Source organism: Phyllostomus discolor, chromosome 7 (assembly GCF_004126475.2).
Source record: "Phyllostomus discolor isolate MPI-MPIP mPhyDis1 chromosome 7, mPhyDis1.pri.v3, whole genome shotgun sequence".
Taxonomy (NCBI): domain Eukaryota; kingdom Metazoa; phylum Chordata; class Mammalia; order Chiroptera; family Phyllostomidae; genus Phyllostomus; species Phyllostomus discolor.
In genome coordinates this window covers 70,757,892-70,781,828 of record NC_040909.2, presented here as the reverse complement: position 1 = coordinate 70,781,828, position 23,937 = coordinate 70,757,892, and the positions used below count along the sequence as shown (strand labels likewise).

General features: G+C 34.3%; 1 protein-coding gene across 1 annotated transcript in view; it reads left to right on the top strand.

Annotated features, from left to right (window-relative positions):
* The window catches only part of LOC114501716 (suppression of tumorigenicity 18 protein), a 156,444-nt gene that overhangs the window by 9,318 nt on the left and 123,189 nt on the right, over positions 1-23,937 (top strand). The window contains exons 3-5 of the mRNA XM_028518443.2: positions 14,017-14,059; positions 21,825-21,974; positions 22,683-22,786. The gene's annotated coding sequence lies outside the window, so the exon portion shown is untranslated. The remainder of the gene's footprint in view (positions 1-14,016; positions 14,060-21,824; positions 21,975-22,682; positions 22,787-23,937) is intronic.

Genomic DNA, 23,937 nt, shown 5'->3' with positions numbered 1-23,937 from the left:
TGCTTAAGAAGAAAATGAAATCAAGAAAAGATTGAGGCTGACAATATGACTACTGTAGAAAGGGAGTAAAAATTAGAGTGTACAACCTATTGTGTACAGAGCCCTTAATTTTGTGTGTGTGAAAGATACCAGTGTCTACCAAAAGGGTTAAAGAAAATGCATTCTGTTGCATCTGCTTACTAAATCCCTTACTTTAGTAGAAATTCAAATTTTGTAAAGATTATTCGTTTTATTGATGCATATAATTATAATCACAAGCCATCTGCTGATTTGGCAGGCATGGTTAAAATTCTCTAACTCTCATAACCTTTCAAGTACAGTGCCCTTGGGACTCTATTTCACTTTTATATTTTGGAAAACATGTAGGGACAAATAAGGGCGGTCATCTGCAGAATGTCAGACCTGAGGAAATGAAAAGAATGAAGATCGGGGTGGCTGTGGTGCTTATTTTCAGTGATAGGGGAAGTTCTTTTCTTTTCTTCCTTTATTGGTCCTGACTTCTGAAGGATTATCTTAGTTGTCATGATGTATTTTGGAATTTTTTTTCTTAGGGATTAAAGCTCTATTATTTTACTCCCAAAAGTCAGTTTTAAGTCTAAACAAAAAGATTAAAAATCTTTCCAAATATTTCTTATATTAGTTTCCACAGATAAATGTATTTCACCTAGACTTTTTGAACTAATAGAATATTCCACTGGTTTTACTTTTCTGAAATACATACACTAAATTGAATAACCTTCCAGCCACAGATCTCAGATTATAGAAGAGTTTGTATGTTTTGATACAGACTTGTTGGTTTAAAGGGTAGAATTTCTAAGTGTTTTTCGTATGAAATTATGTATTGGTCAGATGTCCTATGGTAGGTATCTTCTTGTGGCCCTTCTTTGCTACCACAAACATTTGAAGTTTGGTGACTTTTTATACCTGACTTACTTACTTTCTTGGAAATGTTTCTTCCGTAATAAGTCTTATCAACCAGGGTCCTCCAAGGGTTAGGCTTTGCAGATTAGAGCTGGAATATAGGCCATATCACAGCAGACTGCAATAGGTTGAGGGAAATTTGAAGAAGACACAGGATCCTAGGATTTGGCTTTGTCAAATAATATAAACATTCACATATACCCCTGACCACCCCCAACACATGCACAAACACACACACATGTACCCACACCTGCACTTAAATCTTTGACCCAAGAATTATTCCTTATGGTTTGGCAAATAACAAAATGAATTTCTGTTACAAATATTATGCATATGAACTTTTTTCCCAAATGATTATATACATGACAATAATAAGAATAAATCTTGAACTATTTACTGAGTACTTATACTGTACTAGGCATTATGTTGTTTACATGTATTATATAATTTAATACTAATAATATTGCCATCAATACCCCTTTTTTCAAATGAAAGAACAGACCAAGAGACATTAAGATGTTTTTCTCTTAGGTTACCAGCAGGATAGAGGCTTGAACACAAATCTGACTGTTCCTTAAACCCATGCTTGTAATCTCTCCCTATGCTACAAGGTCTCTAGGCATAAAATATAGGGGAAAAAATAGTGTCCTAAGTACACCTGGGTTCTATCATTACAAGTTAAATATCATTTAGTAGTTGAATGATCCTAATGAAGTGACTTAATGAATTGCTTTATTTTTCTTATAAATAACATCTGTCACATTAAAGGTTATACTAGGTGAGCCCTGGAGTCTTTTTCTCTCCCCAAATTCTAAAGCTCTATGAACTTTTTATCATTAAAACATCCCATGAATTTGAAAAATAACTCAGAGACAGCATAAGCCTTTATTATACCTCTCAAAGACATATATGTCAAGCATGCCAATTAACCTTGATATCAGAAGTAACCATTCTAAGAACTGTATGAGCTTTAGCTCCATCATATTAAAACTTAAACATTTGGTCATACAACCAGAAATCTTAGTTCTGTGAACATAAACACAGATACATAGAAACATCTGATAATTGATTTCTTCCTCTGAGTATTTTGGTGTAAAGCAGAATATATTTTTAATAATAATAATAATAATAATAATAATAATAAAAAGCACTGACATAGGTCCAACCAATTATCTAAGAACTTTAATCTGTGAATTCTTCTAATTCTTACAATAACCACAAACAGAGCAGCAGGCTATAGGGTAAGGTCTAATATCTTCCTGTTTTTATAAATGAGAAACCACACCATGAAAAAGCACTACAATCTGTCTGAGAATCCATAGCTGTACTTTTAGAGCCCCGAATAGACCTCAGCACCATGGCCTTGGGCAGTATGCCCTAACCACTATAATTTTGGCCTCTGTGAACTAGGGATTATTTCACTTTGCTTAAAATAATGTTTGGAAACATAGATTACAGTTTACAAAATGCTTACACATATTGTATCATTTATTTTTATATTTTAGATCTTAATGAGGCAGTTACTATTATAATACTCATATAGTTGCATTAAATTATTATAAGTTAACCTGAAAGTCTTTTTTAATCTTTTGCAAGTGTAATGTTGAAAATATAATACTAAGCAAAAAAGAGTCAAGTTAATGAGGTCAGACTACAATCCTTTGGAAAATAAACTGTATTTCAAATTATTTTATTTTCAGTATCTAGCATAGAAACTTTAAACATATTGGGAAATACACAAATGTTTGTTATAAGAAAGAATGAATGTAGGAATGAAGAGTTTCAATCACAATAAACTTTTCCTAGGTAGATACCTCAACATGTTCACAAGAAATTCAGATATTTTATTCTAGCTGGATATGATTTAAGATATGGTTGTATTTTATATGTACTAAAGTTGCCAAGAGAGCAAAATAAAAATAATGTAAATATCAGCACTAGAAAATTATGAAGAGGTTATTTAGGTTCTGTACAATGAATCTACTAAGAAATATTTATGTTTTTAGAAGGTACCAGAAATATAGAGAATGGATATAAGACACGACATATTTTCCCTCAAGGACTTTATGAGCCAGTGTAGAGGACATTGGTATAGATGAATCTCCCAGCGTTGTCTATGGGATATGGGAAGCTTGTGCACCACCATAGCTCATGCAAAAAAAAAAAATGTAGTCTCTGGCCACATGCAGTTCCACTCTGCCACTTGGCCTTAATGTATGTGGGGCCAAAGAGTCTCACCAGGCATAGTCATTTCTACTTTTACTCTAAAAGATAAAGTTATGGCCTGAAAATAGAATGACCACCTTTCCTTAGAAGTAGCATCTGGAAAGATTTCAGAGAAGAAACATTTAAGATTTTTGAATCTATTTATTTGATAAATTTACTGAGAATCTGTTATGTTTGAGCAACTGTGTCAAGCAGTGAGGATACAAACAAAAATACTGTATGATCTCACACCAAAGCAAGTGACACAAACAAACTGACATTTATAATAGAGTGGGACTATGTGCTGTGCAAGAGGCAAGTCCAAAGACACTGATTTGGAAACTGAAAGCTAGTCAAGAGTCATAGATGACAGCCATCTGGTTTGGATTGCAGAGTGGATGGGTAACCAAGATAAGACCTTCAGAAGGAAAAGGTTATTTAGAAGAAAAAGATGATGTGCATATTGAATGCAGAACAACCAGGTGGTGTTGACTATACAGTTAATCAATGGATCTGAAATTCAAGAGTGAGATCTGGGATAGAGAGGTGGACATTGGATGTTATTTCCCAGGAGAATACATTGAGTGAGAAAAGGAACAAAATGAGGAACCTCAGGGGATACTAATATTTAATAAAAGGTAAAAAAGGGACAATCAACAAAGAAGAAATTTAGAGAAGGCTGAAAAAGGCCAGGAGTGCCAGAAAAAAACAGAGACATAAAATGTTTCTCTAGGAAAGACTGAGCACTAGTGTTGTTGCTAAGAAAATATACTAAAAATGCACCAGTAAAAAAACAAATAAAAGGTCACTCATTATATTAGCTAGAGAAAATTCATTGGAATTAAGGTGAAAGCAGAATGACCATGAGTTGTATAGGGAAGGTAGGTGAAACAAAAATGTTTATGGGAAGTTTAAGAAGTTTGACTCTGAAGAACAGAGATAGTAATATATAGAGGAGAAATGTTTATATACTGAAAAGAAGAAACTGTAAGAGATAGAAATTTGAAAAGTTTGAAGATGTGGAAGAAGAATAAACTAAATGAAGTAGGAAGCAAGTTAATGGGGCCTATTTTATAATGGAGGGATACTCTTTCAGTAAAGCCAGAGAAAGGATGCAGATAGAAATATGTTTGTTAAGCATAAAGGTGAGATGTTAAGACTAAGACAATTTAGAATTGATAGCCTCATATTATATAAAATATTAAAGGGTCTTCTTTAAGAAGAAGAAAAAATAGATAAAAATATGAGCAACAAAATAGCAATAAACACATATCTATCAGCAATTGCATCTAAAACAAAATGAACAAGTAGAACAGAAACAGACTCATAGATACAGAAAACATTTTGACAGTTGCCAGATGGGAGGGTGGTTGGGGGAATGGGTGAAAAAGGTGAAGGGATTAAGAAATACAGATTGGTTGTTATGGAATAGTCATGGGCATATAAAGTACAACCTAGAGAATAGCATCAATAATATTGTAATAACTATGTATAGTGTGAGATTTATCAGAATAATCACTTAGTAAGTTATGTAATGTCTAATCACTGGGGTATATACCTGAACTAATATAATAATTATAATTGAAAAGTAAAGAAACAAATATAATTAAATTGAAAAATTAAAACAATACTTAAAAAAGCAGAATTGATAGCCTCAAAATTTTCTGTGAAATTATGAAGCAAAAATCTATACAACTCTGAGTTGAAATGTTTTAGTTTCTTTTTGAAATCGTCACCCAAGTATATATTTACAGGAGAGAGGGTGGGGGGGAGAGAGAGAGAGAGAGAAGAGAGAAGAGAGAAAGAGAGAGAATACATCAATGTGAGAGAAACATCAGTCAGTTGTCTCTCACACGTGCCTATACTCTGGATGGAACCAACTGAGCCACACCAGCCAGGGCTGAGTTGAAATATTTTAGACTGAAAGTGCTTTTAACTTGTCAGTTTGTATTAAATTTTGTATTTACATCATATTATTAAAACAAAAGCTTCTACCTCACTCTTAAATGTTATTTATAATTCATAATGGCATAGAAACTCAGAAGACTAATGAGAACCAGAAGAACTAGGGATTTTCTTCTTGGATTTGCACATATTTAGGAAGGGTAAAGTGGAAGTGGAGAATGTCCTTCCTTCTGGAGCCATATGGATGAAAGAGTACAGAGTGGGAAAAAGAAGAAATTGGCTTCTCTCCATAAAGGACACGTGTCAGAGCATTGGGAGTAATGAATTTGTATCATAGCACACAGCAGATACATTTCTGCTCTTTAAAATCTCCTCTTTTTGTATTTTTTCTTATGTTATGCTGGAGATAGAATTCCAACTGTTAGTCTTCTCTTTACTTTTACTGCCTCCAATCCATACAAGACCCACCTTCTTATACCAAGATGACTTGCATAGCCTAGATATTGATTTCTCTGCTTTTATTTCTCTGCACAAAGCATCCAAGGGCATCCCATCACACTTAAAATAAAATGACTCCATGTGCTTTTAAAAACAGCTTCAATGGTGTACAATTCACACAATGTATATATTTACCTACTTAAAAGTATACAACTACATATCTTTGGTATAGTCATAGTTATGCACACATCACCACTGCATTAGAACATTTTATTTCCCACAAAAGAAACTCTTATGCCCCTTATCTATCATCCTCCAACCCCCTCTTCTACCCCAGATTCTAGGAAGCACCAATAGACTTTGTGTTTCTGTAGATATGCTTATTGTAGAAATTTCATAAAAATGAGATTATACAATATGTGGTTTTTATGGCTGGCTTCTTTTACTTAGCGTAATGTTTTTAAGCCTCAGTACTCAATTCTTTTTTTACTGCAGAATAATATTCCACTGATTAGATGTACTACATTTTATTTATATACTCATTAATTGATGGACATTTGGGTTGTTTCTACTTTTTGGCTATTATGAATAATGCTATGAATATGTATGTAAAGTTTTTTTCTGTGTGTGGACATATGTTTTCATTTCTCATGGGTATGTACCTAGGAATTGAATCACCAGATTATATAGTAACCCTATGTTTAATCATCTGAGAAACTGCCAGCCTAGTCTCATATGCAACTGTACTACTTTATAGTCCCACCAATAGTGTATGAATTTCCAATTTCTTCACCTCCTAACCAACACTTGTTATTGTCTTTTTTATTCTAACCATCCATGATGGTACAAAGAGGTATAAGAGGTATCTCATTATGGTTTTGATTTGCTTTCCCCTAGTGACTAATGATGTTGAACACCTTTTAATGTGCTTAGTGGCCATTTGTATATCTTCTTTGGAGAAATGCCTATTCAAGTCTTTTGCCCATTTTTAATTGGGTAATTTGTCTTTCTGTTATTGAGTTGCAGTTGTTTTCTATATATTTTAGAAGCAAGGGCTCCATTTTCACCCTAGATACACAGTTCTTATATTCTTTCTTGAAATATGATTTTAACCTGAAACTAAAATAAACCCCCATCTTCTAGCCTACATTATTTTTTCATAGTACTTATCACTGTTTTAAATTGTATTGTATATTTATTGTTTCCTTGGCATTTGGTTTGGCTCCCACACTGGAATATAATTTCTGTGTTGTCCATCCTAGCTTTTCCATCCCTGTCTTGTAATGCTGAGAAACTATTGTGATACACACAGACATTGGAGCTAGAATCCAATTCACAGTGCTCCTTCTATTGGTTCTATGGCCCTGGACAAGTACTTCTCCATGTTTTAATCTCCTTATTTGAAATAGAATAATTAATAATCGCTGATTCATACAATTATTGTGCAGATTAAGTTAATATAATATACAGAAAGCATTTATAGTAGTATCCATCACAAAGAAATAATAGCATTAAAATATCAAGAAATAGTTTTGAATGAATACTTAACAAATTTTTCTGCTAACTACATGTCCCCTTGAAAAAACCAAACTGTTTAATCTCCAAGGATTTAATAAATCTCATCAACACACATCATCACCATGACCACAAAGATCATAATTGGGTAGTACCTACCTGTGGGCTTTGCATATGGGCTGAACTCTTTTTGGATTGTAAAATTTTACAGAATTTGTACTGTGTGCAATGTATTTTATATGTGACATCTCACATAATTTTCACAGCTCTAGAGGAGATTCTGTTATTGTGTATCTTTACAGATGAGAAATCTGAAGATTAGGGAGATTAAATACAATTCTAAGATCATCAAACTAGAAAATGTGAGGGTCAGGATTCAAACTCAGGTTGGTGTTGGTTTAAAAACAAAGCATTTCCCAGGTTATTTATCACTGTCTTCTTCCACATACTGGTTTTATGATTGTTATCATATTTGTGTCTACATCAACTTAGCATTTATTTCCAATTTTCTAAAAATCCTATTCAGTCTCTATGCAGACTAAATGCAGCATAAAAGTTCATGTCCCTTGATCTCCCACTCTATCATTGTGGGTCTTTCTATGTTTTGCTGAGAGAAAGGCATGTGGTTGTCAAACTTCACAGGGACATTTTAGCCAGCACTACAGAGCAGGAAAAACATTGGCATCAGATGTGATTTTGAATACTACTTCTTACCAACAATGTGACCTAACTTTGCTCCACTTAAATTGGGAATAAAAATGTTAACCTCCTTAAGTAGTTGTGAAATTTAAATAAGATAACTATACAATGTCTAGGCTAGTGTCTGAGTCAGCGTTCATGCATAATTATTGGCAGCTATTGGTGAAACCCTCATCTGACTTTGTTTTTTACTTTTTTGTCTCCTTTAGACACCTAAAGCATTGAATACCACTCTCTATGCTTCACCGCCACTATCTAATTTGAGGCCAGTATGTCTCTTAGCACATTCATTTGTATTTTTGTGATAAATAATATCATATTTCTTCTGCTATCTTTATATTTTATTTCTTGGTATTTTAAGAATTACCCAATTTAGTTCTTTAGGCCTTTGTAACATGCCAGTTACTCTTCTAATTTTAAGATGTGATTAAACCAGCAGTGACAGTTGTTATGTTTTAATACCCCTCCCCATTTGCATTAAAGTCAACAGTTATATGTGTTTAGGACAGCAGTATTACATGTGCTAATTTCCCATTTTAAAATTTTTAAATGAATCCCAATTTATAAGTAAACTGTTCACAAGATTGTTATTTTCTACTTTATTAGTTTTTGTATATAAAATTAATAGAATAATAATCTACTTTAAACATTATATTTATTAGTCTTATAAGTAATCTAAGCTGTATGTTGTTCCGAGCATAATTTTGCTACATGCTATAGATAATTTTGTTTTGTCTCTAAATATTTGATCCATTGTTTTCCTAAAATTTATCACAGAGGCAGTGGCCTCATCATAGTTCCTTATTTTCTTAATAATTAGTCAACAATTACTCAAATAATCTCAACACTCTCATTGCGTACCTTGTCTAGGAAAGGGAAGCAAAGAAGAGTCTGTCCTTGCCCAGCAGGAGCTTTCAGTTTAAAGCAGATGATGAACATGTCAACAGTGATTCAGTATGGTGGGTCGGGTGCTACTACAGGAGTAGGTGTAGCTTTCTGTGGGAACATGGCACCTACTGTCAGACAAGAGTTTAACAAGATGAAAAGAACCCATCCAGATTACTCTGAGGCAAAATCTCCATTTCATGAGCACTCTTGTTATTCACTTTGAAAACGCACTGTATAAATTAGATCCTTGAAAGCAAGGATTCTATTAAGACATTTTCTTCTTGTACATGTTTTTTGAGAAAAAATTTAATGTAGCTAAAAAATATGTATTATTACCTCTGTCAGAAAACTAAGGTCAAATTCCCTTAGTCATCTGCTTACCACTAATGAAACATTGTGATATAGAGAGAAACTAACAGGCCAATGAAAGTCAATAAAAATAATAGACTGAAACTGGATAAGTATAAGACAAAAATGCCTGATGTGGACTATACTGACCTCTGATTAATCACATCAGTCAACTATAAAACCAGATATTCAAATGACCAAAGGCACTTGTTTACTCTGATCCATTGTAACTCTTAAAAGTCATCTAAGGAGAGAGATCAGTTTAGGCTCTCAGAAGCCTCAACCCATGAAAACAATGTATATTTCCTATCTAAATTTGTATGCTCATGAGTTCTTCTGTACTCAAACTATATACATTGATATTTGTACTTCTGAAGGAGATTTTTCAACAAACCCATCAGATGGGTCTCCCAAGTTACCCAATAAATAAATTCAGCACTCGTATATCTTCCTAGATTTTTATTTCATTGTCTTGATTTCTACAACAGAAAAGGCTGTACTATTAGAGTGGCATGTACCATAACCCTCTCCACTTAGTGAGAGCTCTACTTGTTCATGTAAACAATTTCTTCTCCAGAAGAGTAGGTGTCAAATCTTAATGAAGATTTGAGTAAATAAATTATGAATTCATTAAATAATACTGTTCTATACAAAAGGGTTTGTTACACAGATAAAATCAAACTCCTTATTTGTGACATTATCATCTTTTTATATTTAGATGAGATTGATGTTTTTAAAATAGCTTTATTAAAGTAATTTATAGATTCAACACAATCCCTATTAAAATACCAATGACATATTTCAAAGATATAGAAAAAACATTTCAAAAATTTATTTGGAACCATAAACTACCCCAAATAGCCATGGCAATTCTGAGAAAGAAGAAGGAGGGATCACAATACCTGATATCAAACTATACTACAAGGCCACTGTAATTGAAACAGTATGGTACTGGCATAAGAACAGACACAGAGACAAACAGAACAGAACAGAGAGCCCAGAAATAAACCCAAGTCTTTGTGGTCAAATAATATTCGACAAAGGGAGAAGAAGCATAAAATGGAGTAAAGATAGCCTCTTTAACAAATGGTGTTGGGAGATCTGAACAGCTACATGCAAAAAAAATGAAACTAGACCGCCAACTTACACCATACACAAAAACAAAGTCAAGGTGGGTAAAAGACTTAAATATAAGTTGTGACACCATAAAAATTTTATAGGAGAACATAGCCAGGGAAATCTCAGATATTCCACATGTCAGTATTTTCACTGATATGTCCCCTAGAACATAGGTGGCAAACATAAATCCCAAGGGCCAAATCCAACCCTCCACCTTGTTTTATCCTGCCTGGCACCTTGTTTCTACCCAGTGGCAGCACTGAGCTGTTGCTTAACTGTTAAGGGGTAGTTACATTTACAAAGTCCTAAAATTATATTCCGCCCTTTGAAGGCAACCAGAAGGCTGATGTTGCCCTCGGTGAAAGTGAATTTGACACCTCTGTCCTAGAGCAAGGAACATAAAGGAAAGAGTAAATAAATGGGATATCATCAAAATAAAAAGCTTCTGCAGCGCTAGAGAAAACAGCATTAAAATGAAAAGAGAACCAACCGCATGGGAAAACATTTTCCAATGATACCTTGGACAACAGTTTGATCTCCAAAATATATAATGAACACACATGACTCCACTCCAGGAAGACAAACAACCCAGTTAAAAAAATGAGCAAAGGACGTGAACAGACACATTTCCAAGAAGGACATACAGAGGGCCCAGAGACATATGAAAAGATGCTCAGCATCACTAGCCATCAGAGAGATATAAATTAAAACCACAATGAGATACCACTTTACACTGATCAGAATGGCCATCATAAACAAATCAACAAACAACAAGTGTTAGAGAGGATGGGAAGAAAAGGGAACCCTAGTGCACTGTTAGTGGGAATGCAGACTGGTGCAGCCACTGTGAAAACACTATGGAATTTCCTCAGAAAATTAAAAATGGAACTGCCTTTTGACCCAGAAATACCACTGTTGGTATTATACCTTAAGGATCCTGAAACACCAATTCAAAAGAACCTGTGCACCCCAATGTTCATAGCAGCACAATTTACAATAGCCAAATGCTAGAAGCAACCTAAGTGCCCATCAGTAAATGAGTGGATCAAAAAACTGGGGTACATTTACACAACTGAATACTATGCAGCAGCAAGAAAGAAGGAGCAACCACCCTTTGCAACAGTGTGGATAGAATTATAGAACATTATGCTAAGTGAAATAAGCCAGAGAGTGAAAGACAAATACCATATGATCTTACCTATTAGTGGAACCTAACAACAAAACAAACAAGCAAGCAAAATATAATGAGAGACATGGAAATAAAGAACAAACTGACAGTTACCAGAGAGGAGGAGGGACAGAGATAATGGGGAAAGGGCCATCAAGGATTATGTATAAAGGACACATGGACAAAGCCAAAGGGGGTAGGTTTGAGGATAGGAGGTGGGCATAGGTGGGGTTGTGGATGTGTGGTAGGGTGAAAATGGAGACAACTATACTTGAACAACAATAAAAAAATTAAAATAAAAAAAGTAAAATAGCTTTGTTAATAAATATTGCTGGGATAGCAAAGCCAAAAAAGGGCAGTGAGAATTTAGAAGAGGCATTTATTCCTTTATTCTCGTGTGCTTGCTGATATTTCTTATTTTGAGCCATATTCTTTCAGGTTTACTGCAGTACTCTTTAATAAGTTCAGGTTTCAGGACAATAAATAGTTTCTCCTGGCCTGAGCAGACCAGTGCTAAAGCATCTAACTTCTGCTCAGAGGGCAACTTCCTGTTTGGAAAACCATCCTTCATGTCTTTGCTAAAACACACTAAGCAATATTTTATTCTGTAATTTATCTTATCACCAAATGGTTGTACTCCCCTCTTCCTAATATATGTGTTCCTATGAATAACACTGCAAAATATATTTAGTATTAGAAGTTTTCATACCATTTAGAAAATAAGTCAGAATTTACTATAACTGTTACAATAGTGAATGCCTTGAGGACATTTACATCCTCGATTGACATTGAAATTGAAATTTGTTTTTATGATATAATTTTTAATTAATTCATTTTCACATTTTTACTTTTGGCAAGTTTAAATATTGTACAGTCTTAGATTTGTAATTTGTGAGCTTACATTTGCTAATGGTACCTGTAGTGAAGAAGTACATAATTACTGTTTCTTTCTTGACTTCAATGGCTTCTTCTGAAGAGAAGATCAAGTTCAGGAAACTATTAAACTGGTTCTCAAAATGTACTTTGATGATGGGCCAGAACATTCACTTTTTATTTGTTCCTTTCCATCATAGAGTAGTAAAAACAAAACAAATAAACAATTCTAGAATAAAGTGAAAGTGCTTCTGTTCCATGTGGATGGATAGTATTTAGCCTTTGAGGGCTGAGTTTTTTCAATGCATCCAATAGTAAATATCTAAGGCAATGATTCTTGAAGTTTGGTCCCCTAACAATCAGCACCCATATCATCTGAAAACTTGTTAGAAATGGACATTCTCAGGCCTTGTCTCTGGCTGCTGAGTCAGTAACCTGTACTTTAACAGGCCCTCCAGGTGACTCTGACTCCTGCAAAAGTTTGAGAACCACCGGTTTGACACTGCCATTCAAAGTGTGGTGCATGGATCAACAGCAACACCTGGACCCTTACTAGCTATGTAGGACCTCAGGGTCCTGGAATCAGGACCTACATTGCAACAGGATGCCCAGGTGATCCTGATGCACATTAAAATCTGAGAGCCACTAATCTAAGGTTTACAGCAGGAAAGTTAGTGGGAGAGTAGCCTCTTTTCAGAGGCAATTTGAAGGTTGTCAAAGTGGAACTCAATGGATACTTTACTGATTTTATATCCCACTCAGTTCTCTTTGAAATTAAAAAAAAAAGGTGGAGGGATGGGGCAAGAGATGTATAAACCTCTTGGCTATAATATTAAAAAATATATAAAGGCACACTAGGTTATGATATGAAGAGCACGGCTATCATCTGGATAATAATTGTGGGTGCATATGTGATATATATTCCATATACCACATATATATCATTTGTGCATATATATCACACAATGATCTAGACATATGAGATAGAAACATAGTTTTCAAATCTAAATTCTTTCAGAAACTCAATTTTATGAGTTATGTTTAAATCTAAGATATGTTTTATGTCTTTTCATGCTAGATTATTTTCTACCTTTAGTTTTTTTGTAGTGAATCATTTTAGAAAATCTTTTTAACCAGTGAAGTAAGTTGCAGACATTCCAGGCTCTGTCTTAGATAGGGTAATTGTTATGATGCTAAGGAGTAATCAGTAAGACAAGCTTTCTGTGGATGTGATGAAGTTTGCTTCATTCTAAGCCCTTGGCATTTTTACATTTACTAGTGGTGAATCTGGTGGCCTGGAAGGAAAAAAATAGTTGACCAAGTAAAATCTGATTTGTAAAATATTTTTAGTATGAAAACACATAAAAATTAAAGGATTAAAAAAATCCTCTTGAAATTTTTGCACAACAAACACCCCCATATGTAAATAGGACTGTCACTTGGTGTTTGTCCACAGCTAGAACTCCAGATGAACCAGTGTAGTGTGCGATGACAGGAACAGCTGACTCATTAGCAGAGAGCAGTGAAAGGTAATTAACCCTGGGAAAAGTACAGCTGCCGTGCGGGCTGTTCCTTTCTGTAAGATCTGATTAGAAATTAGTGTTAAACCACTGATTCTTTTTTTTTAAAGGACTGTCATTGATAATTTTCACTTTCACTCTCAGGTGTGTCCCTAGAAAAGGTTCTCAAATGTATTTATATACAAATGGGCTCAAATCTAAAAAGCATTTCCTGATAACAGTAGACACCTGTTCTTTCAAATGAATGTTTGGCTATTGAAGATTGGTTGTACCCCAACCCATACTTGAATAGTCAGTATGTAAATTACTTGAAAGGATTGTTTCATATAGTCAATAAGCTGCAGATAATTACCATTTAATTGAGTTTTCTCTTTTCTTTCTTTTTATTTTTCCTCTGATGATGCCTCTTATCTGTAGCAGTGGAAACTCTTCAGTTCAAATCCAATAGATATTAGTGAAGGTAAGTGAAGACTATTTAAAACTAAGCATTTCCTCCAAAGAGAAGTGATTCTTAACTTTTCAATGATTGTCAAAAATTTGAGACATCAAGGAACTTGTTTTTAGGCGTCTACCAAAGATCGTTGACTTTGTTAACATTGGAATCATCATGGCAATTTGAGTTATATTCATATGTATTTTCAGGGGTGTATACCCCTTCACCTTGATTTATGACTTCACATGTCTCATATAAGAAGCACTAATACTTTAACACAGAATTCACATTTGTAGCTAAGGAATATGGTCGACAAAATAATAGCCTTACCCCCAAATGTCTATGTCCTAATTCCTGAAATCTGTGAATATGTTATCTTACATGGCAGTGTAATTAAATTAAGAACTTTGAGCTGGAGAGATTATCCTGGATTATCCAGGTAGGCCTAACTAATCACACGGTCTTTAAGAGAAAGTCAGAAGAATGAATCAGAGAGATGCAATTTAAGGAGAACTAAACTCAATCCGCCATTTCTGGCTTTGAAGATAGAGATAGGGAGCCATGAGCCAAGAAATGCAGAAGCCTCTAGAATCTTAAAAACAACTCTCAACCTACAGCCAGCAAGAAAACAGGGACCTGAGTCAGCCCTATAATAGCAAGAAACTGGAGGCTGCCAACAGCCCAGATGAGCAAGGAAATGAATTCTCCCCTATGGCCTGCAAAAAAGATTGTGGCCTAACTTAAATTTAGCCTGGTGAGAATGTACCAGACTTGGGGCTTCCAGAGCTGTAAAATAACATATTGGTGTTGTTTTAAGCCTTTAATTTTATGGAAATTTGTTACAACCACGACGGAAAATTAATACAGAAGATAAATAAACCAGCCAATGGATGGGATATATTTTGCAACTGGCAATACAAATTCTGTATATAAAGAATTTCCTGTAGGAGAAAAAATTCTTGAGAGTCCAAGGCTGATAGTCTTTAGGAATTGGAATATTCATTTTGTAGATTCTAATGATGATTGTCACCAACTGTGAAGCTCCTGTCTCCTGCTTTTCTAAGCCCCTCCCCACACCAAAAAATAATTCTTCACGATATTTGTAGAAATGCAATGCTTATCATCCAAGGTGGAAATGAGTACATGTGATTGGAACATCTAGCTACCTGTGGGAACAGTGGGTGAGGTAGTGAGCTCATTTGTTCCCTTTCTTCATATGTAAAATTGATAATGCCTCCCCATAGGCAGGCCATTACGACTACAGAAAAAGCGCATTTTTCACAAGATGACTCTTTTTAAGAGTTCAGTAAAGGTAAGCTATATTTGGTTAGAAAATACTGTGTCATTTACTATTTTGATCAAATGAATAGATCACTTTTGTCTTTTTTAATGGTTAATGTTATTTACTCTCCAATACAAGAGTCATTAGTTTGGAGTATATAGATATGTGCCTTGGTTAACATAAAATGTGAGTGCACAATCATTAGGACATTCTTACACATTGTGAGTAGGAGATGTTAGGTATAGAAACTGGGAAGTAGATATAACTTGAATGAGTTGGAGATCTTTTTAGATTGTTTTCTTGCTGAATTTTGAAAAACAAAATTATATTTCTATTTTATCTTTGGCTTGTCTTCACACAGAACAAATTTAAATCATAAACTGTAATTTTTATATGAGTTAAATAAAAGTAGACATTGGATAAAATCTGACTATAAAATCTGTTACACTTCATGGTTACTGTTTGCATTTGGGAGCTGATGTTTTCAACATAAGCGAAGATAAAATGATAAATTCTTCTTAGTTGGCATAGCAATGAAATAGACTAAATCTACAGAATCTAAGATGCTGTATATCCAGGATATTTTGTACTGAAATACAATTAATAAAATAACATCTCAAGCATCTGAAGAGGATTTTTTTCTATTTTAATTCAATTAATCATAATGTATTGAGCATCTACTCTGGCCACAACATTATGTTGCAGTAAAAGGTTAAAAAGGCACAGCCTCTCACATCCATGGGCTTATACTGGTACAGAGAAGAGTCAGTGGACATAAGTGAGTATCAGACAAAGCACACTCATTAAGATGAAGGTGACATCAAAACACTTTTGGGATGCAGAATTCTGTGAAATGCTGTCGCTTGAACCACTACACAAATGATAAATTGCATTTCAGTAGATGGCTTTTGCAGTTCTGACACTGAAGTAGAAGTTTCTTTGAAACTTACCAATTAAATAGATGAATTCTAAACATTTAATTTGGCACATTTAATTTTGACCATCTAGTCTTCTTTGACCCTTTTGTAACCATGTAAAAATATGGCTCAATACATTGTTTAACCAAGCCAAGTACAATTTGACTCTTTGTATCTTTCCGATTGGCCTTTAGGGACATTTATTTATTTTAGTTAAAGTTCTCCGAATTTCTCTAGGGATGAATTCTTCAGTAATCATCATTTTCTGGAAGCTTTTCCAGTCTGTCTAAGCCTGCACTCCCATTTCTCCTTCTGCCTCCTTCCATTGTCATACTTCCCACATCTTAATGGCATCTTCAATTTGCCGGTTTATACTCATGGGGGCCAGAATTGTGTGTATGTATGTGTAGAGATATATAAATATATATATATATATATATATATATATATATATTTAATGCCCACTGTCTAGCATAGAGCAATCTATTGTAATAAATGTGTGTTGAACCAATATAAGTAATTTTTAGGAGAAAAATACTGATATTAAAATAATCCATATTAAATTAAATGCTGGAGTGAGATAAAATCCAAGGATCATTCTGCAAAAATCCTGTGCCTCATTGTCCTCAACAATTGAGAATCATTTTATTTTTTGGTAAATTTCTGAAGGTTCTTCCATTCCATATGTCCTGGTCAAATAAATGACTTTTTAAAAAATCTTAATGAAGAACAAACAGCTACTGTTGAGAGAAACAGAAGACTTGTTGAAAAAAGATTCTAGAAAACCTCATAAAACGGATGAGAAAAATAGAAAATTACTAAGGATATCAAGCACATTGTATAACAATCTACACAATAAAATAGCTTAAAAAGAGAAAACTCCCTTTACATAATAAAAAGCCTCATTTCTGAATCAACAAGTGCTCTTCAAACTTTATTAAAAATGTTTTGACATTATATGCTTGTTTAGTATAGATTTACTCAAAATAGCACATTTAGTTGTAACACAAACCTTGAAGTTAAGTGGTTAGTTTAATAAAACAGAGTTTCCATAGTTACCATGAAGAACAGAGGATAACTTTTATTTCTTTGGAAGCCAGGAAGGAGCTATAGGAAAAGAATTAAGCAAGCAGACCCAAGCAGGTTTATTATGTGTAGCTCTACAGCTGGCTGGTTGTTTTTTTTTTTTTTTGAAGGAAACTTTTGATATTACAGGAAATTAATTTTTTCCCACTAAAATCTATAGCAGCATATTAAGAAATCTGAACATTTTTTTCTCTGGGCATTTCAAACTGGATTCTGAGTCAGAGAGAAAGCTAGTTTAATAAGATATCTCCATGAGTGCATTTTTGCTCAGAGTATTTAGTTAATAAACCATACCATAAACAAGTGGTGTAATATGTGACACAGAAGACAGCAATGCCTTCCTTTACATGACAGAATCATGCAGTCTGGTCCAACTTTATTGCTCTTGGGCAACATTTTGTTGAAAGACCTGATGGAAGAGAAATGGACATCCACAACGGTGAAGCTGTCTCTTTGCGCTAGGTTTATTGTTGCTCAGTTTAGTGTTGAGATATGCTCTCTTTGAGTGTTAATGGAGGTCACTTTCAGCTTTGTCTCTTGTTGTGTCTAATTCAAGGAGTTCTTCACAGTTGACTGTTGAGAAACAAAATGATGTGGCTTCTAGTATCTCACCTTCGCTCCTCAGGCTTTAGAGCAGCAGTGATTAACAGGACTTTTACAAAGTTTCTATGTAGTTACAAGGACAGTTTCAATCTTCTGTCATTTTTTTGCATTAGCTATGATTATGCTTTTACCACAAAAATGCATTTGTTTTAAAGGTAACAATACAGACTAGGAGAATAGCTTATGTTTCATCTATATTTATCAGCACTCACTGTACATTTGTGTCTTCATTACCAGGAAATATTAAGGGACATTGTGCCATCTATTCCTGTTTACAGTTTATTATGCAGAGATAGGAAACACTTAGCATGTAAAATGAATGTAGAAATTATTCCTGGATAGAAACACGGACATTTCCCACTCGTTGGCTCTTTCTCCTCCATCACCGGATCAGAGTGTAATTGTCAGTAATCAGGCCTGCTTGCTGCTGATAAAACCACTCTGAATGCTAGCAGCCTTCTTTGTGTGATGACTCAATTATTCCAGAAGTGCCTCATCAAATCTGCCCCATCAGCTGGGCTAATAAATAAGGAGAAGAAACTGGCCCCCCAAAGCAAATTATAAATCCATTTGCATTAACCATTTCACTGGTCCATGATCTAGGCAGAAATAAGCATGGCAGATTGTGTTAAGCTTATTTGAATATGTTTATAATGTTTACAGCATGCAACTTTTTTCCCACAAGGTGTTGGAATTATCAGTCATGAATGGCATCTAAATGCAGTTTTGTTAACTGCAGCAAGGCTTTGAGTATATTTGAGGGCTATTTTGTTACTTAAATCAGGTGAAAGTTAAATCCTCATGTGGTGAGAAATATGAGCCCTGTGCAAGTTATTGGCATTGCTTCAGAATTTAAGGAGAAGAGGCTTATGTTCTCTTTTTACAGGGGATGGAAGAACAAATATAAACACTATAAGCCTGCTAGAACAAGTACAATTACTTCATATATAGTGCGGTGGAACCAGGAGTTATTTTGATGCTCAGTATGACTCCAGCAATTTGCAGAACAAAAATTGCATTTTCTGGGAGATCAGAGTTGCCATAGTACTCCTTGTACTTAAAATTCCTTGAAAGATTCTATAGGGCAGACATTTCAAAAAGCTAGACAAACCAGTAAAAGTTAATTAAATCCATCAGTGGAAACTTTGTACACTGATAAATCTTATTTTTTGTTATTTTAAAATGACAAACTATACTGAGTAACAAGAAGTTTTATTTGTATTTGAACTTTAGTGATCACTCGGGGAAGCAAAAATATCCAAAATGGATCATGAAAAGCAACTTGATTGCTAACATTAAGTTGTAATGATTTAAAATCTGAAACATCCTCCCTAAAAGTAAGGGATACCACTGGCTCCCTTTAAAATAGGAGCAGTTTTTCTTGCAGAACAGTTCCAGTTTTGATGAAGCTTTTTCTGTTCCTGCTGTGATCAGGAGCCTAATTAAGGGCTAATGGCAAAAGTAAAGCTTGTGGTCCATAACAGTATTTTTCTTTGCCTAAAACAACTTAAATGAAACTCACTGCTTCTCTTCATCTGCTCCCGCCAGTGAAGCATATCCCTTAATATCAACCTGGAGAGCTAAGCAGAAAAAAGTCATCTTTGATGTCATAAATATAAAGTGGCAATAGGCTTACATAATTTTTATGAATCAATTTCTAAATATATTGTTTCTTGCTATGATGGGGAAATCAATTCTGTAGCCCATTGATTAGAAATTCCAAAATAAGGTGCTTAAATTTTCATTAGAAATTTAATACAGCAACGTGTCAAATGGAAAACCAAAGAATTTGATTGTCCAAGCAAAGATGTCATTAAGGTTTATACAAAATTTGACTCTAATTTAAATTATCATACTGATTAATATAAAATAAAAATAAATCTGGAAACTTAGAACTATGAAGGACTTGCTTTACCATTCACAAAAATAAACTGCTTCATTATTCTAACTAATGAACTATTGGTAAAGATATTCAGATTAGAAGAGTGATTAAGAGACTGAAACTGTTATGGAGACAGTTTTGAGTTGTGGAGACAGGGCCTCAATGCTAAGGTAAATATGCTTGCATTTTTCTGCTTTTATTTTATTCCTTAAGAAACTAAATCTGAGAGTAGTCTTGGAGCATATATCACCTTTACAAACTTCTGACAGGCCCCTGCTGTGCATTCCCAAATTGACTGAAATAGAGCAGCAAATTCCAAAAACAAATTAGTGGTAGTGGTGAGTTCATATTAGTTATATTAGAGGGCTACAAGTGCTACATACATTTCATATTAAAGTCATTTGCCTTTTTATCAAGTTACTCACTTTGAGTTTATTTGGAGGATTTTTTAAATGTTGTGGGGTTTTTTTTTGAAACACAGGTAAATCTATGATTCTCTGCTTTAAGGATACAATTGACATATACATTATATCACTTTGGATCATTTTTCCCCTCCCCAATAAAATATAATATGATTTAATTTAAAAAAATAACACAGTAGATTCATTACATTGCATCATTAGAAACAGGTACTCACCCATGAAGCAGCTGTAAAAAACTGAATCCCTAATTATTGGCATATACTAAAGCAGACAAATGGAGTACTTTGTGATGACTCTATTAAACAAGTAAAGCCATGTCTTAATTAGAGAGCACACTTAAGGGTTTTGTAGCCCATTAGGTTATTAATACCTTGGTTGTCATGTAGTTTTACCTTTTAAGATTGCTGTTTTATAAAAATATGAGAGTCGATGAACAGATAGAACTAACTCTGTTGCCAGGTGTGCAAGCTTGGTCAAGATTCCAAGTCTTAGGTTAACTGTCTTCCAAAATGTGTATTTTCTACAAATATTTTAGTAAGACCTTAAGTGTTGTAAAATGGTTTAAGATCAGCTAAAGAGATTAAAGTGTTGTAATTAATAAAAATGGGTTTTTAAAGGGATCACCTTGATATAGTAATAGGGCACACACAGGGGATATAGGGAACTGATGTCAGTGGAAGATTCCTTTTGGTATCAACCAAGAGTGTTTCCCAAAAGAGGGTGGGAGGAGTTGGTAATGATAGACACATGGAATGGTGAGCCTCTGAAGGGCTTGTATTTTTCCATTTGTATCTTGGTGTACTTGGATTTCTCAAGCCCAAAGCCCATTTGTGTCAAATCATATTTCTAAAGTTGTATTTTGTCCGAGCCCTCTGCACACTTCTCTAAGTCGATCTCAGCTGTGCTGCCTCAACTCTCTTCCCCAGGGAGAAGAGAGACAGCAGATGGGGTTAGGGCAGAGGGCTGATGTGTCTGACAGCAAACGGCCGGGTTGTTGAGTGGAAGCTGCGAGCATCAGGAAGCTACTTTTCCCCTGAGAACCAACTAACCACTGAAGAAAGTTGAAAATGAGCCCTTTGAGAAACGCTATTAAAAGTAGTAAAAAATTGCAATTGTGCAGATGATGTGCTGCTGTGTGCTTATTCGGATGCTAATGAGTTTGACATTAGGGAACTCAAAGGGTTTACAGCTACTCCCTTATGTGATTCAGTTCTTTATTGGCAATCTTTGAGAAAATAAATGGAAAATGTATTGCTAATAAATACATAACACGATAGGGTATTAGACAAAAAGCCATTACTTTCAGGATTTAGAAAGAGCTTTGCTCACCAGTGTGACTGTTTTTCAGGATCTTTTGTTTTAGGTTAGACTGTGACGAACAAAGGGGAATAGGCAGGTGGAAGGCTTCAGAACTCTTTCTGAACTGAGGGTGAAGTAGACTAAGCCAAGCAAGCGCGTTTTCAAAAGAAAAAACCTTTCTTTTTAGTTGCACTGAAACACAAACTAAGAATTCCCAAGCTCCCGTGCTACTTTTCAATTTTTACATCATGTGTAGTAATGTACTCTCACTTGAGAAAGTTTTATCCATGTTTTTCCCTAGGAACTACAGTTGTTGACTGGAGTTGAAGAAGCATCTGTTTAATGTCTGCTCAAAGCTTACAAGTAATACAGAAGTCTATGGTTAAAAAGCTGGCCACTTCAATCCATTGCAAAGGGTAAAACAGGACAACAGAAATCTTCTGCAAGGAAGGTTGGTGGTTTGTGTTTTAAAATGAGAACTGCCAGCTATATATATTTCAATCTGCATTGATATAGGTGGTATTTCTATAAACAGCCCCTCTAGTGTACTGCACTGGATTTCAAAGTTTCCTCTTAAGGCTCAAATGGCCAGAAGACAGATTCTGTTCTTATCCCTAAGACCAAGTAGAGGTGATGCAGCTCTGTGCATTATGTCTGCAGGCAAAGTAAACCAAGAGGAAATTGTTTCCATGGAAAACAGGTTAAAATGTTAGCAAAAAGAATTAGTAACATTTTATGACAGCCCATTAAAGAGAGTCCTAAATAACAACAGGATGAATTCTGAATCTGTTTTGTGACTTGAAAGTAGCACATTCCAAATCTTGTCTGAACTTTGTCTTTTGGTGGTTAAGAGTAAAATAGCAGTATTAATAAAGAGTCTTTCTTATGCAGTTTCCCTCATAAATTGAAGACATAATATATATATAGTTTGGTAATAAACACAAAAATGAATTTGGCTTACCTTTAAAAAAGTAAAAATATGTTTACAGTTGATGTGTAGCATAAAATATTTCATTCTGTTTATAGTATAGTACAACCAAAGTTTAGATAAAAGTGTCAATACATTATTTATTTTTCACATTAGTGTATTTATTGTTGATCCTCTATTTAATTTGTCATATCTGATATGCTTCCCTTCTTTTATTTTTTATCTTAATAGAATGAATTTTAGGATTTCTCACTGAAGTGGACGAAGACATTTAGTCACTTAGACGAAGCAGGGCAAACCAAGTTGGCATACAAGTTACCTGGAGAAAAAGAGAGGTAAAGTAACATTTTTATGAAAAAGGAAAATATATTAAAATAAAATGAATCCAATCAAAGCATTTATATAAAAGCTCTCCTGTATAACCGTGCTTTATTTCTGTGGATTTGCTTTGAAAAATATATTGTTAGTGCTGAATTTAGAATTGTGATTTTTGTCAGAAGCATGGTCATTGTAATATTTAAAAATATTAAACAGAGGAAGAAGGCCTCTGAGCCTACAAACCTTTTGCATGTTGATTAGTATGTCTTATTTGTTCATGCATTTGCCTTTAAGAAGTGTTCAGAGTTAAAATAGTTTTAAAAATTGGATTTAAATTTATTTGTATTAGAAATTAATTATTTAAGGATTAAAAGTAAATCAGATATATATTTTAAAAGCATGTTTTAAAAAGTATTATATGATATGTAGAGTTAATTCCTACAAACACTAAAAAGTAAGGAATTGGGTTGTTTTTGTTTGGGGGAAGTCTATTTAAAATAATTTATCCATATATGAAGGAACTTCATACATGCTAACATATTTGCTAACATATTTTGCAACATGTCTCAAAATATTAGCAAGAAAAAAAATTTAAGGCCCTTTTAAGGTGTTACTGAGTTATGTTTAAACAGGGAACACTAAAAAAATGTACAAAACAGTCTCCTAAAACATAAAGCCAGCAATTGCCCTCTTATGTTACAAAGCTGTGACTCAGAGGCCATGTACGGCGACTAATAGAAATCCTTGGCACACGTTGGCTACCTAAGGGAATAATAGAACTATTTGCTGGAATCATTTGGCAAAAGGACACAAACATATGGCTTTGGTTTATATTCAGCATTGCCAGTTGTTCAAAGTTACAGGAAAAAGTGTACAACAGCAGTGACAACTCAGAAATTAGAAATAAGAATCAAAATAGAGTAGCCTCCTCAGAATGCTGCCCAACTGGTCTCAAGTCTAAGTTTTCTTCTAGTGCAGTGTATTTCCATATGAGTCTAGAAAATCACTTCATCTGAGGGAAAGGTGCAAGCATTTGGTCCTCAGGAAGAGCTATTCCCGAGAACTGTGTTGAATCAGATAGCAGATGGAATCTACTTCTCCCTTTAAGTATGGTGTTTGTTGGTGGTAAGAGGGGTTAGTGGAGATAAGGAGATGTGTCATAAATGTA